Source organism: Anthonomus grandis, chromosome 9 (genome assembly GCF_022605725.1).
Source record: "Anthonomus grandis grandis chromosome 9, icAntGran1.3, whole genome shotgun sequence".
NCBI classification, from domain to species: domain Eukaryota; kingdom Metazoa; phylum Arthropoda; class Insecta; order Coleoptera; family Curculionidae; genus Anthonomus; species Anthonomus grandis.
Window position 1 is genome coordinate 4078577 of NC_065554.1, and position 16255 is coordinate 4094831.

Below are 16255 nucleotides of genomic sequence, written 5' to 3' on the forward strand. Positions count from 1 at the left end.
AATGCTTTAGAATCCTTATGCTGATGTGCGAGATGAAGTTGGAATCCATGGCGGCAACAGAGAAACTGTTTCCTTCCTTAATGGAAGAAACTTCTAAAGAACAATGGCAAAAAAACAGAATTTACAAAATTTGTATTAACTTTTTTGGGCCAGATTCAAAAGAGTGGTTAAATTTATAAAAGTATTTAGTATCCTCACTGTAGTTTTAGGATCCAGTATACTTAAAATGTAGTGTTTTGTATAAGATTTTTAGTTTTTAGTATAAGCATTTATTTTTGTTAATTTTTATCTAATCTCTCCTAATATGCATAATAACTAAATACGAGGCAAACAAATTAATAAATACGTTCAGGATGTAAAGTGTGTGTTTTTTTTTTATAAGTAAAACTTGTGTCTTTTAAAGGCATAAAGTATAGACAGCCAGATGATTTTTAATGTAAAAGTTTATTTTAAAAAATATACTTCCAATTTTCTGATTACATAATTACTTTTTATCAAAAGAAGTTGGTACTAAATATAGAGATGGAGGGTTTTCATGAGTATATTATTATAATAATATATCATAATATGTATTAATTAAAAAAAACTATAATAAAGGACATTGAATATGGCAGCCACAATCCCCATTAATAATCGCCAGCATGTAAAAATAAATCTCAATTCCCAAAAAAAGGAAATATATAAAATTTGAAGACAAACCAAAACATTTTACACTTTTGTGTCAAAAAGTAACTATTTAATGCCTTAATCCACAGACTAAATGGGCCTAAGTAATTTGTCACCTACTCTCTCATTAAACTCAAAAATGCTTTATTGTCAATATAAACATAGAAGTTGTAGACAAAGCCAATAGACTGTACATTAAAGGAATAAAAACGAGAAACTAATTTAAAATAAAATAAAATTATATAAAACTTTGAAAAATACTTAAATGCTAATCATTAAAAAATCATCATAGTTTAGGTGCTACATAGTTTAGTACGCTTTACTAGCAAGAAATATTTTCTTCCTTGTACGTAGGCTTTTTTCAGTCTTAAGTTGTCTTATTTCTAGTGGAAGTTTATTAAACAGCTTTCTACCTCCATATATGATAGAGCTACGGACAAGTTCAAAATGAGGAATGGGTAGCCTCAACAAATAGTTTTGTCGCGTATTATAGTGGCTTCCTAAGTGGAGTTCCTGTTTATATTTTCTAAAAACTAAGCAAACTGTTTCCAAAATAAAAATACAACACAGGATTAAAATATTATGACTTACAAAAAGCGGGCGACATGAATCACGAGGCTTGGCCCCACATAGATCTCTAATGGCCCCTTTCTGGAGTACAAACACTGAACTAAAAAGTGAATTTGAACATGAACCCCAAAAGCAAATTCCATATCGAAGGTGCGACTCGATAATCGCGAAGTATGCAGATCTGGCGATGGAGAAATTAAGACTGGTGGCAATAACCCTTAGGGCGTAGCAGCCTGATGAGACTTTTCTACATACATTCACAATATGGTCTTCAAATTTAAGGAACTTGTCTATGGAAAGACCCAAAAACTTACTGAACGGTGGCATGTTGATGGCTTCATTATTTAAACATATATCATTTGTATTACATTTAAGGATATTTGTTTTGGAAACATTAAATGTCAAAAAATTTGCATCACACCAGTCTTTTATTTTTAACAAATCTGCACGTATATTGGCCTCCATTTGAGAAACATCAAAGTCGTGCCAGAGGATGGTGGTATCATCGGCACACCAGTTACCTGCAGTTGTGGCAGATCGTTCACATAAATGAGAAAAATTAAAAGACCAAGTACTGATCCTTGCGGAACACCCACATTTATATTAAGTTCCTTAGACATACCACCATTAAATTTGACAGCCTGGACACGATTTGATAAGTAGGAATGAAACCACTCAAGGGCAGTTCCCCTGAAACCATAGAGCTCCAGTTTCATCAGCAGCACTCTGTGACTCATGCAGTCAAATGCCTTGGACAAGTCACAGAATACCGCTGCTGCAACTTCACCAACATTCAGTCGGTTGTACAGGTACTCTAGAAAGCTAAATATAGCATCATTTGGGCTCACAGACTCACGAAAGCCAAACTGCTGAAGACTCAATAGGCCAAATCTATTTGAAAATGAAACCATCCTCACCTTAACGAGCCGTTCCACTATCTTGGCTAAAGTAGACAATAACGCTATAGGTCTAAAGTTAGAAGGACAGTCGCGATCGCCACCCTTGTAAAGAGGAACAATCATTGCTCTTTTTAAGCACTCTGGGAAAACTCCAGACATAAATGAAAAGTTAATTGACTCGGCCAAGACTTGCAAAGCAACAAGAGGTAAAACAGAAAATATTTTAAGAGAAAGCCCATCCCAACCTGATGAACTCTTATTCTTAATATTAACCATTAACTGTTTAAGCTCTTCTACACTTGTGGGGGCAAAAAAGAAAGATTCGGCTACTACCACATTGCTGAGATAGTTCCTGGGATCTATTTTTTGTGAGAGATTGGCTGCAAGGTTACTAGCAATATCACAGTAGAAGGAATTGAGGACATTGGAATCTAAGGTACTTGGAATAACCAAGACATTATTTTTACCCCTAAGCTCATTTAAAATCTTCCAAGACTCTTTTGCTCTGTTGGAGGAATTATTTATCCTCCTTTGAAAGTAGGTCCACTTAGCCATTCTGATTAAGTTTCTGTAAATCTTGCGGTATCTGTTATAATTTAAAAATGTTGCATTGTTCATAGCGTATTTAGTAATGTAAAAAATGAAGCGCATATTTTTCCCAGATACTCGTAAACCCTTAGTATATCAAGGTTTTCTATTTCGTTTCTTAATATTGACAACAGGGAAAGCAGTGTTAAAATTGTTTAATACTATTTGATGAAAGCTATGCAGTGGGTTAACAGTAGTCAATACATTATTCCAACTTGACATATTGCAAAGCAAAGAGACTTGACTTGTTATAAGGGACTGATGGCGCTAAAAACTAAACTTATGAAATTAAAATTTTTGGTTAAACTCATTTAATGTACTTAAATCTTATATTTATATTAAATATTATCTTGCTATCAACTATCCTGAATTTCTAACTTAATAAAACTAAACCCAAAAATCCCGAATAATAAAGTTTTAAATACAAATAAATTTTAAGGCCGGACCTGTGCACCTTTTCACGCTTGAGTGGCTGTGACTAAGGTCGGGCGTTTAACAAAATAGTACGTGGGCACATGCAGTCACATTTTACGAATCAAATGTATAAATTCTTAAAAAAAATGCTTAAAACATTTATTTATTTAATGAAATGATTAAATATCGCTTAGAATAATGCTTTGTGACTCTTTCCACATAAAATTTTGCGGTTTAAAGATGCATGTCATGTGACAATACAAGCAACACCGGCACACGGACTATTTGCGGTACATCAAAGATTCTAATAGATCTCTGAACTGAACTATACACCTAAACATTATTAGAAAACACTTAGGTATGTCGTAATTGAAATTTACCTGTCTCCTGCTTTATGTAGTTGCACGATGATTCGATGTTGGCACGTTTGTAAAATAATTTATCAACCCAGGACTCAAAAAAACTACAAAAAGCTATAAATTTACGTAAAAACTTTAAATTGGGAGATAATCATGAGGCTTGTTTTCCACCCAAAGAAAACTTAAAAAAGACAATCGTCAAATATGACAGTTAAAATGTCATTAACGTCACTATTGTCATATTTGATGTACGTCAAAAATAAGACAATCAGAATCAATCGGCCATCTTGGGTGGCAGACTATTCCGCCCCGCCACATTCAACCTTCATACCGGTGCTAAAGCCTGACCGCAAATATGCATGAAAAATAGATGGGGATTCTCTCCAGTATGCGCGAAAATAATTTCGTCCGGCTTCTCATTAGTAATCGGCCGACCATCCGCGAGTCGTGTGGGAGAGTTTTTGCACAGATTCGTGTTTGCCGTATTGCAATTTGGTAGTGTTAAAAAATTTTCTTGGATATCATAATCACAAATAGATAGATATATGTAAATGTGTTTAGTTTGTGAGACAATGGCTTCTTTAGGCAAAATTAATCAGTGTGCGTATCGTGGGTGCAATAATGTAAGAAAAAGTAAAAACAATGTTCTCAGTTTTTTCAAATTTCCGATTTTAAAACCGGTGTTGCTTAACCAGTGGTTAGAAAATATAGGCAATGCGGAAACATATTATGTTATGGATGAAAATTTATTAAAAAACAAAGTGGTTTGCGAGAAACATTTTGACAAAATATATATTGCAGTAAGTAATAAGCGAAAGAGACTTTTAAAATCAGCTGTACCAATTTCATGGAAAGGTATTATTTTTGATATTTTACTATTTCCTTCCAAATTCTCAAATCCCAAATATTCAATCAACGTATTAGGTTTGAACTGGACTAGGTAGACTATAGTTCAATTCAAGCTTAATAATTCTTTAAAAAACATGAAGTCTATTTTCTTCCTATTTTTGTAATAATTACGCATATAAGATTATATTCTAAATTGGTATGTTAGATTATAGTGATATATTCAATGAAATTAGAAAACTTAATTTAATTTTTATTGTAGGTATATGAACTGATCTTACATCTTATACTGTACTCTAAACTCCTCCAAATAAAAACACACTAAAATATACTTCTAAGATTTTTCCTATATTGATTTAATACATAGGTATTATGCAATTTATTCGTTATGCTATTGTTTGGTCACAGAATAAACGATCTCACAGAAGCGAAGGCTAGCCCTTTTTACCGAACCGGTTTTTCGTTCAGGCTCCTCTCATTTACCATCATTCTAACACTTGAGTCTAAAGCACACTCGGTCACAAAATTTAGAATCAAGGCGGGAAGTGCTATGTTGCCAGTTGTTCAGTGCAGGCATAGCATAGCCTGTGTTTTTTTGGTGATTCATTAGAGTTGACAAGTTAGAGGTTACGAGTACGACGGTTACGAATTTAGTTTTAGACAACGTAGTCGTGTAGTTATTTATCTATGATAATAACAGTGTTATACAGGGTGTAACATAAGTGATGACTTTAATTTTAAGGGGTGATTCCTTGTCATATTTTAAGTAAAAAAGTTCATATAAAGATATGTCCGGAAATGCTTCGTTTTCGAGATAAAGGATGTTAAACTTTTTTTTTAAATCGATTTTTTATTAATATCTCATAAACTCATTTACCGAATTTGTTGAAATCCTTACATTTTGTTAGTCACTTTATAAGGTACCTTTTGGAATTCTCACATCTGGCCTAGAAATGTCAGGCACGTGCCATCGCCTGGTACATTTTTTGTAAGTATGATATTTCTTTTAAATAAAGCATCTAAAAATGAAACTTTTTTGTCTCTTAAATTTTTTGCGTATAACATAGAATTTTTGGTTCGTTTAGAAATAAATAATTAAAAATCATATCTCAGCACGTCTCGGGCGTCCATAAAAAAAAATAAAATGCTTTAAAATTGACTGACAAATTACCAGCATGTTTATTATTTAACAACTAAGAAAAAACCTTAAATAAATTTTTTTGCAAAACGCATACTTGACCGAAAACAAAAATTAATAAGATGCTATTTTTGATGTTTAAATTTTAATGCAATGGCGTCGCAAATGGTTACCTATTTAAAATTTATTTGTTGTTTGTGTACGCCACCATTTTTTTTGTGCGAGATATTTGTACAAATTTAAGCAATTAAAAATACGATCGCTTAATTTTTGTGAAAAATAATAAAAACTTACTTTAGTTTTAAATATCATCAAAATTTTATTAAATCAAATGCTCGAAATGAGAACCACGACTGTCAATACAAGCACGCAATCTTCTTCCCATCGACTGGCTCACACGTTCGAAAATTCCTGGTGTGTTGCGTATGACATTAGAAGAGTTTACAATCCGGTTTCTCTAATCGTTTTCATCCACAACTGGCGTCGCATAAACAAGCGATTTCAGATATCCCCAAAAGAAATAGTCCAGAGGATTCAGATCTGGAGATCGTGCTGGGCATAACTAAGGTCTCCCCTATCCTCGACCTATCCATTGCTGAGCAAAAGTATCATTTAGATAGTTTCGAGCGACAAGACTAAAATGAGCAGGTGCACCGTCGTGCATAAACCACATGTTATTTCTTGTTGCTAGTGGTACGTCTTCTAATAAATCTGGCAACATTTCTTCTAAAAATTATCTGTAAGTATCAACATTCAGCCTAGGAGGGAGAAAGTGCGGTCCGATAAGATGATCACCGATAATTCCGGCCCAAACATTCACGGAAAACTGCTGTTGAAAAGTCCCAAAGATGGTTATTGTGGGAGTTTCTGATGGCTTCCCGTGAAAAACAGGCCTCATCTGTGAAAAGAATTTTATCCGTAAAATTTGGATTCTGGGCAGTTTTTTGAAGAAACTTTTTGTACTGCTAGAATGGCAATTTTTGATATAATAAATGAGCCATAAGTTTGGGTACATCGTTTGGATTTTACTGGAAGTGGTTTCAGTGCCCCTTAAATTTAATAAATAAATCTAATAATAATTAAGTTTTCTACTTATAATTTGATATAATTAAGGTACCGGATATATTAGATAATAATTTTTTTAGGGGATAATGCAGAGCATAGTGATTATCTAGTATTAGATGAATCAGACACCAATATAAATTGTGAATCAGCTATATTAGAATTAAGCAAAAACAAACCAGTTTGCTAGGATATCAGCAAACGTAAAGAAAAGTTTCTGACTTAATAATAATAATAATAATAATAATAATATTCTTTATTTAGCACTTGGCTAATACATTCAATTTGCTAAATTTAGTAGTATAAAAAATAAGTTAAACCTATAGTAATACATAAACTGTACATCACATAACGCTATTTCTAAATAAATGTTTTTTAACATTCTTATTAAATAACCTTAAATTACTTGCGTTCTTGATTTCTAATGGAAGAGAGTTAAAAGCTTGCAACCCTTCAAAAAACAATGATTTTTGCAATAAAGTTGATCTAACTCTTGATATATGATAATCATTTCTTGACCTTATATTATATTGTTGAAAGTTGGATCTTTTCTCTAAAAAATGTTGCAGATATGATGGTATAAATCCATGCTCTATTTTATAAATTAAAATTAAATTTGCCTTAAGAATATTTTGCTTCACAGGAAGCCATTTTAATATTTGAAGCATCTGATTGATAGGTGTATATTTATTACCGTTAAGAATAATTCGCATTACTTTATTTTGTTGAAGTTGTAACTGATTTATATATTCCTGAGAGCATGATATAAGTAACGAGGAACAGTAATTAAAGTGCGGCAAAATAATTGTATTGTATACTAACATTTTAGTCCATTGAGACAAGCAATTAGAAATTCTCCTAAAAAACCCAACTTTCTTGGCAATCTTTTTAGAAATATAATTTACATGACCATGAAAATTTAATTGTTGATCTAAGAGTACTCCTAAATATTTTATTTCACTGACAAATTGAATTTTTGACTTATTAATTTCAATATTTAAACCTTGATCTAAAAAATTTTTACAATTTGCTTTGGTACCTATTAGCATACACTTTCTTTTTGATTCGTTTAGTTTTAATTTATTTTTACAAAGCCATTGATACAAAATATTCAATTCTGAATTTAAAATATTTGTAGCTTCCTTGTAATTTTTACCTGACACACAAATTACTGTATCATCTGCAAATAAATTTACGAAAGAGTTTTGTAAAACAGTATAGATATCGTTTATATATATAACGAACAACAGCGGTCCAAGAACACTACCCTGTGGTACACCTACGATACTTTCTATTTTATTTAAAAACTTTTGTCCTATAGATACTCTATTATACCTCTTATCCAGGTAATTTTTAATCCAGTCCAAAGCTCTATTACATACACCATAATATAACAGTTTTTTAAGAAGAATATTACGGTCTAATGTCTCAAAAGCACGTTGAAGATCCACAAATACACTAATAACTAATTTGTCTTCGTTAATGTCTTTTCGCCATGTCCCACACACATACTGAAGAGCAGATTCACAAGAGTGATTATTCCTAAACCCTGACTGTCCAATATATAACAATTTATGTTGTTCAAAGTATTGTCTCAACTGCTGGCATACAATTGTCTCTATAATTTTATCAATGACAGGCAATAAATTTATTGGTCGAAAATCTGCAGGAATCTTTGGAGTGGTTACCTTTGGTATTGGAATCATTACACTAGTTTTTAAATCACTTGGAATTATGCTAGTTGATAGGCATGAATTAACTAAATGCAATAAAGGGTATCCAATGACACTAAATAAATCTTTTACCAATTTCACACTAAGCACATTATCACTAGTTTTTTTATTTTTTAATCCAAAAACTGTCTTTTTCAATTGTGACAGATTGACATTTTTAAAATGTGAAATTTGTATATTCGGAGAATTAGTTGTATTACAAGTCCATTCTATTGTTTCAATACTTGCAGCAATATCTTGTAAGCTATCTGAATAAAATTGATTAAAGCTTTCCTCTATACTACCTGTATATGTCCCAAAATCAACATCCATATAATCAACAGATTGTTTGTTATTTCCCAGTAAACCTTTTAAGGTCCTCCACATATTGCGACTACATTGCATTTACATTGATTTACATTGATCAATTTTATTATCATAATATTTGGTTTTTTCAGTACGCATTACCGAGGTTACTTTGTTTCTGAGTTTTTGATAGCTTTTCCAGTCACAGTCGGTTTTTGTAAAGCAAAATCTTCTATAAGCCAAGTTTCTTTCCCGTTGAACCTCTTGAACCGCCGCATTAATCCATGGATATTTTTTTACAGAATATCTGTTTTCAGGCGCAAACTTATCTAAAGCTGTTTGGATTATGCTTATAAAATCATTATATACAATATTTACATCTGTCGAGGTGTAATTCCAATTCCCGCCCACCAGTTCCTCATTTATTTGGTTAATAGTCTCACGATTTATAGTTCTTTTCGTAAGTATACAGCTTATTATGCCTGAAAGAGTCACTGCAATTTTGTACTCCAATAATTTCATGGTCAGTTATTACAGGAAAATTTCTCTGTATTTCTATGGCTTTAAACTCATTTGTATAGATATGATCAATGAGCGTAGATGATGTGTTTGTGATTCTTGTAGGGGCTTTAACAATCTGCTTAAGGCCACTAGTTTCTGCAATACTTTTCAATCGCTTTGCTTCATTGTTTTCTTTTAAGAGGTCTATATTAAGGTCACCCAAAATAAATGTTTTCTGCTGATGTATTAGATCCTCATTTAATTTTTGTTCAAAGTAGTTTAAGAACTGTCTGCAATTTGAATTAGGTGACCTATATATCGATCCTATCAACAATGTCTCTTTTCCCACATGTAAAACGATCCAGAGAGCCCAATATTCATAGTCCATTGCATCGTTCCATATAACAGAATGGGTTGCAACATTCTTAATATAAATTATAGTACCACCGGTTCGTCGACTATTCGAATAGCATATTGTTGCAGTATACCCTGGTATGTCCACTTCTTTCTGTTCTATGTCAGATGTAAGATGTGTCTCACTAATGCATACTACTAGAGGGCTGCTGTTATATAATAGATCTTTTATTTCTTGAAAGTGCGAAAAAAGGCTTTGAGCATTAATATGGACAATTACATAGGTCATTTATATTATGATTAGAAAGTGGCTGCTTTAGTTGCTATATATACCTTGTTTTAGATTTCACTTTTTCTTCAGCCTTCAACTAGCAAGGACAGTTTTTGTCAAAAACAGTGTGTTTGAAATTAATTTTAGCAATTTTCAAAATCTCATGTGCATTTTTACAGTTTGTACACTCTTGCTCATTAGAACTACATTCTGTGCTCTTATGATTTTTGTTACACAGAGGACATGTGACACCAGTTTGTCTACAGTTTGCTGCTTTGTGACCATATTTCCAACAGTTATAACATCGTATAACACTTATATATTCATATACTGCATAGCTATCCCATTCTATAAAAATTCTCTTATTGTTAATAAGACATTTAAAGATTTCCGGCGATACCTCCAACACAGCATTATACAGCCGTTTGCCATTCGGAATGTATTTTCTAATTAATTTTATTTTAGTATTTACGGTAGTAGGCAAACAGCTCTGGTTTTTAATTTTATTTACAAAATCCTCTTCATTATCTAAGTATTTTACATTAATTTCAATAACAACGATCTTTGGGTTTGATATTTGTGGAATCTGCACCGAATAGTTTTCAGATAGTTCTGCCTCGACTTTGTTTTGCAGTTTTTTTAAAGAATCTAAATTATAGTTCAGTTCAGAGATCTATTAGAATCTTTGACGTACCGCAAATAGTCCGTGTGCCGGTGTTGCTTGTATTGTCACATGACATGCATCTTTAAACCGCAAAATTTTATGTGGAAAGAGTCATAAAGTATTATTCTAAGCGATATTTAATCATTTCATAAAATAAATAAATGTTTTAAGCATTTATACATTTGATTCGTAAAATGTGACTGCATGTGCCCACGTACTATTTTGTTAAACGCCTGACCTTAGTCACAGCCACTCAAGCGTGAAAAGTTGCACAGGTCCGGCCTTAAAATTTATTTGTATTTAAAACTTTATTATTCGGGATTTTTGGGTTTAGTTTTATTAAGTTAGAAATTCAGGATAGTTGATAGCAAGATAATATTTAATTTAAATATAAGATTTGAGTAACCTTGATATACTAAGGGTTTAGGAGTATCTGGGAAAAATATGCGCTTCCTTTTTTACATTAGGAAATACGCTATGAACAATGCAACATTTTTAAATTATTATAACAGATACCGCAAGATTTACAGAAACTCAATCAGAATGGCTAAGTGGACCTACTTTCAAAGGAGGATAAATAATTCCTCCAACAGAGCAAAAGAGTCTTGGAAGATTTTAAATGAGCTTAGGGGTAAAATATGTCTTGGGTAAAATGTCTTGGTTATTCCAAGTACCTTAGATTCCAATGTCCTCAATTCCTTCTACTGTGATATTGCTAGTAACCTTGTAGCCAATCTCTCACAAAAAATAGATCCCAGGAGCTATCTCAGCAATGTGGTAGTAGCCGAATCTTTCTTTTTTGCCCCCACAAGTGTAGAAGAGCTTAAACAGTTAATGGTTAATATTAAGAATAAGAGTTCATCAGGTTGGGATGAGCTTTCTCTTAAAATATTTTCTATTTTACCTCTTGTTGCTTTGCAAGTCTTGGCCGAGTCAATTAACTTTTCATTTATGTCTGGAGTTTTCCCAGAGTGCTTAAAAAGAGCAATGATTGTTCCTCTTTACAAGGGTGGCGATCGCGACTGTCCTTTTAACTTTAGACCTATAGCGTTATTGCCTACTTTAGCCAAGATAGTGGAACGGCTCGTTAAGGTGAGGATGGTTTCATTTTCAAATAGATTTGGCCTATTGAGTCTTCAGCAGTTTGGCATTCATGAGTATGTGAGCACAAATGATGCTATCTTTAGCTTTCTAGAGCACCTGTACAACCGACTGAATGTTGGTGAAGTTGCAGCAGCGGTATACTGTGACTTGTCCAAGGCATTTGACTGCATGAGTCACAGAGTGCTGCTGATGAAACTGGAGCTCTATGGTTTCAGGGGAACTGCCCTTGAGTGGTTTCGTTCCTACTTATCAAATCGTGTCAAGACTGGTGTGATGCAAATTTTTTGACATTTAATGTTTCCAAAACAAATATCCTTAAATGTAATACAAATGATATATGTTTAAATAATGAAGCCATCAACATGCCACCGTTCAGTAAGTTTTTGGGTCTTTCCATAGACAAGTTCCTTAAATTTGAAGACCATATTGTGAATGTATGTAGAAAAGTCTCATCAGGCTGCTACGCCCTAAGGGTTATTGCCACCAGTCTTAATTTCTCCATCGCCAGATCTGCATACTTCGCGATTATCGAGTCGCACCTTCGATATGGAATTTGCCTTTGGGGTTCATGTTCAAATTCACTTTTTAGTTCAGTGTTTGTACTCCAGAAAGGGGCCATTAGATATCTATGTGGGGCCAAGCCTCGTGATTCATGTCGCCCGCTTTTTGTAAGTCATAATATTTTAACCCTGTGTTGTATTTTTATTTTGGAAACAGTTTGCTTAGTTTTTAGAAAATATAAACAGGAACTCCACTTAGGAAGCCACTATAATACGCGACAAAACTATTTGTTGAGGCTACCTATTCCTCATTTTGAACTTGTCCGTAGCTCTATCATATATGGAGGTAGAAAGCTGTTTAATAAACTTCCACTAGAAATAAGACAACTTAAGACTGAAAAAAGCCTACGTACAAGGAAGAAAATATTTCTTGCTAGAAAAGCGTACTAAACTATGTAGCACCTAAACTATGATGAATTTTTAATGATTAGCATTTAAGTATTTTTCAAAGTTTTACTATATTATTTTATTTTATTTTAAATTAGTTTCTCGTTTTTATTCCTTTAATGTACAGTCTATTGGCTTTGTCTACAACTTCTATGTTTATATTGACAATAAAGCATTTTTGAGTTTAATGAGAGAGTAGGTGACAAATTACTTAGGCCCATTTATTCTATGGATTAAGGCATTAAATAGTTACTTTTTGACACAAAAGTGTAAAATGTTTTGGTTTGTCTTCAAATTTTATATATTTCCTTTTTTTGGGAATTGAGATTTATTTTTACATGGTGGTGATTATTAATGGGGATTGTGGCTGCCATATTCAATGTCCTTTATTATAGTTTTTTTTAATTAATACATATTATGATATATTATTATAATAATATACTCATGAAAACCCCCCCCATCTCTATATTTAGTACCAACTTCTTTTGATAAAAAGTAATTATGTAGTCAGAAAATTGGAAGTATATTTTTTTAAATAAACTTTTACATTAAAAATCATCTGGCTGTCTATACTTTATGCCTTCAAAAGACACAAGTTTTACTTATAAAAAAAGAACACACTTTACATCCTGAATGTAATGTTTATTAATTTGTTTGCCTCGTATTTAGTTATTATGCATATTAGGAGAGATTAGATAAAAATTAACAAAAATAAATGCTTATACTAAAAACTAAAAATCTTATACAAAACACTACATTTTAAGTATACTGGATCCTAAAACTACAGTGAGGATACTAAATACTTTTATAAATTTAACCACTCTTTTGAATCTGGCCCAAAAAGTTAATACAAATTTTGTAACTTCTGTTTTTTTGCCATTGTTCTTTAGCAGTTTCTTCCATTAAGGAAGGAAACAGTTTCTCTGTTGCCGTCATGAATTCCAACTTCATCTCGCACATCAGCATATGGATTCTAAAGCATAGGACAAACAGGGGCAGTAAGCTGAAAAAAACAAAACTTTAAACTTGTTTAATTAATAAAAATAGGATTTTCTTACTATGGCAAAAAAGGGACTTTTTTCCAGAGAATGGAGGAAGAAGCAGTCTTCATTGTGTTGCTGAAGGAAAACAGGGGTAGTAAGCTGTAAAAAACAAAATTTTAGATTTGTTTTCTTATTAAAAACAGTGTTTTTCTTACCATAGCAAAACAGGGTTTTTCCCAGAGAATGGTGGAAGAAGCAGTCTTTATTGTATCACTGAAGGACAACAGGGGCAGTAAGCTGTAAAAAACAAAATTTTAAACTTGTTTTATTAATAAAAATATGGTTTTCTTACTATGGCAAAAAAGGGACTTTTTTCCCAGAGAATGGAAATCATACATCAATCATAAATGTATCATATCATGTTTCGGCTAAATAATATATGGATCTTTCTTCCTCCCAAATTTTTTTAATTTTCCTCAAATATTCTATACACCACGTGACAATTCCATTACAGCAGCTCTTTTGTTAACCATCTTAAGCTTAAATCCAAGTTTTATCAGGTATCTCCGCAAGGTTGAGACTGAGAAATGTTTGTCCCTTGCCGATAAGGTGTCTATATGGTCAGAACCTTATTGTTTTTGTATTTAGGATACACACCTTTCCTTAGCAATTTGGCAATATCCATGTCAAGTCCCTTTGATTGTCCTGCATCTTTCCTTTTTATTCTGTCTTTAATCCTTTTTTTTACAGGCATATTGTACTATAGGGAACCCCTGTTAAAAACGCTATTTTTTGCAAAGCACTACAATCATTTGTGAACTGAGTATCATTCCTTAGATTGTTCTACTTCTCTTGCTTCTTTTTGCTTCCTCAATACTAGAAAATGAACTATCAGAACTATGTAAGTCTAAATCACTGCCCAGATCACTCTTATTGTTTTTATCACAAATGTTATTGTCTTTCTTGTACACCCACGGTCTCCATAAGCCCGCACAAACACTTTCCTCTTCATTTGCCAAATTTTCCTGCCTATTTTTCCAGGGTCGAGACATTTTAAGGTCTTTAGGTATAATACCAAAACAAATCCACAAACACAAATAAAAAAACACTGTTCCTCACAGTAAAAACTGCAAAAAATTTACAGGCATACAGGCCAAATTCTAAATTCTTTATTTTCATAAACGTGTAAAAAGCATAACCGGCAAAACACATCAAATAATAACCTCACATGGCCCCCCTCCCAACTATTAAAGCTGATAGACCCATCCAACAACTATTTTAAAGGCGATAGACCCATCCGTAATGATCTCTTTAAAAACACGACGAAAATAATACAAAAACGGTCCAAAAATTTATTTGGGTACGGCCCCGTAATTCTTAAATTCAGTGGGATAGAGAGAGATACACAATCACTTGCACAGCCTAAAGTAGGAATTGTCAGAACGCAGGTGTTTTATCTTTGTTTAATAGACTGGCTAAAAAGAGGTGACAAGTCTGTGAGTGCTGGAAGTGTTTAAAATATTTTGTAAGATGCTTGGATTTTAGTCCGCGGTCAATTTTTTGATATTATTTTCTTGTGATATTATTTTCTTTCTAAAAATTGACATTTTTGAAAGAAAAATAAAAAATAGTATAAAACATGGAGTTTTACGTATATTTAAAATGATTTCATAGATAGACAATATAAAATTTTGCCATTTAAACATATATATCATGCAACAATAAATATGACATAGGCGCACGGACTAGTTAGTGCGGCATCTGCGACACATCAAAGATTCTAATAGATCTCTGAACTGGACTTTATTACATTCGATAACAACACTACCATGGCCGACAGCCTTTACTTTTTTAATTTCAACAGCTAAATCCGATGGTTTAATTTTCTCACAAACGGCGTTCTTAGTGACGGCGCTGTCCTGACTGGCATTTTTTGGTTTTATAATTAGTGGTGGGAATGTTTTTTTCTTTTTAACAACTTCGGTCCACGGCACCTCATCGTTTTTATTATACCTTTTTTCACTACCACTTTCATCTTCATTTCCACTTCCATCCAGGAAACTTTGAATTCAGTTAAAACTAATGAAGAAATGGAATGCCTTGAAAGATTGATGGCTCTAGCTAATCCATGTTTAGCGGCCATCAGGGAAAAAACACAGTCTTTTCCAAAAACAGACACCCCAGCTCCTAATAAAAATATTGTTCCTCAGAGAAGATTGTTCTCCACGAAAAAGGAGAAGTCTGGTAAATTTACTGGAAAGAAAATGATACATACTCCAACTGAAATCAACCAAAATGCTGTTCAGCTTTTAAGCAAAAATCTACAATAAGACTGAGTTAAATATCGTTATTTTTGGGTAATTTATTGATACTTATTGATAGTTCCCGTAAAATATTTATAATAAAAATGTTAAAAAAAGTATTTTTTAGCCTCTCACTTTGAAACAAGTTAAAATAGAGACCTCCTGTATAATAAAATAAAAAATACTCAATACTCAATAAGACCTTTTAAATGATCACAAGACTTTTTTTTCCAATAACTTTTTTTCCAAGACGGCGTTTAGCTGACATCTTAATGACATTTACAAATGTTATTTTTATCTTCAAATAAAATATGTTTACATTAAAACTCCATTTGCAAAATGCTTTATAAAGAAAAAAAGCAGTATTTTTTTTATTAAAATTTCCAAATTTATTATTATTATTTTTAAGACTAGGTATACATATCTTAGATATTTTTTAATCAAAAAAAGATTGTTACTATTTTTTTTCATTAAAAATTATTTCTGGAATCTTTGTTCAAACAATAAAAAAATTCTTTTGTTATCGTTCGGCACATCTTTTGCGAAAAAAAAACTATAAGCAACTGAA

General features: G+C 32.3%; 1 long non-coding RNA gene across 1 annotated transcript; it reads right to left on the reverse strand.

Moving 5' to 3' along the window:
• Nucleotides 1-13282: 13282 nt before the first annotated feature.
• LOC126740763 (uncharacterized) lies at nt 13283-15678 on the reverse strand. The gene is made up of 3 exons (XR_007661993.1): nt 13600-15678; nt 13460-13543; nt 13283-13404 (listed from the first exon to the last, which is right to left on the reverse strand). It is a non-coding gene; the product is annotated as an uncharacterized LOC126740763 (long non-coding RNA).
• Between the last annotated feature and the right edge of the window lie 577 nt (nt 15679-16255).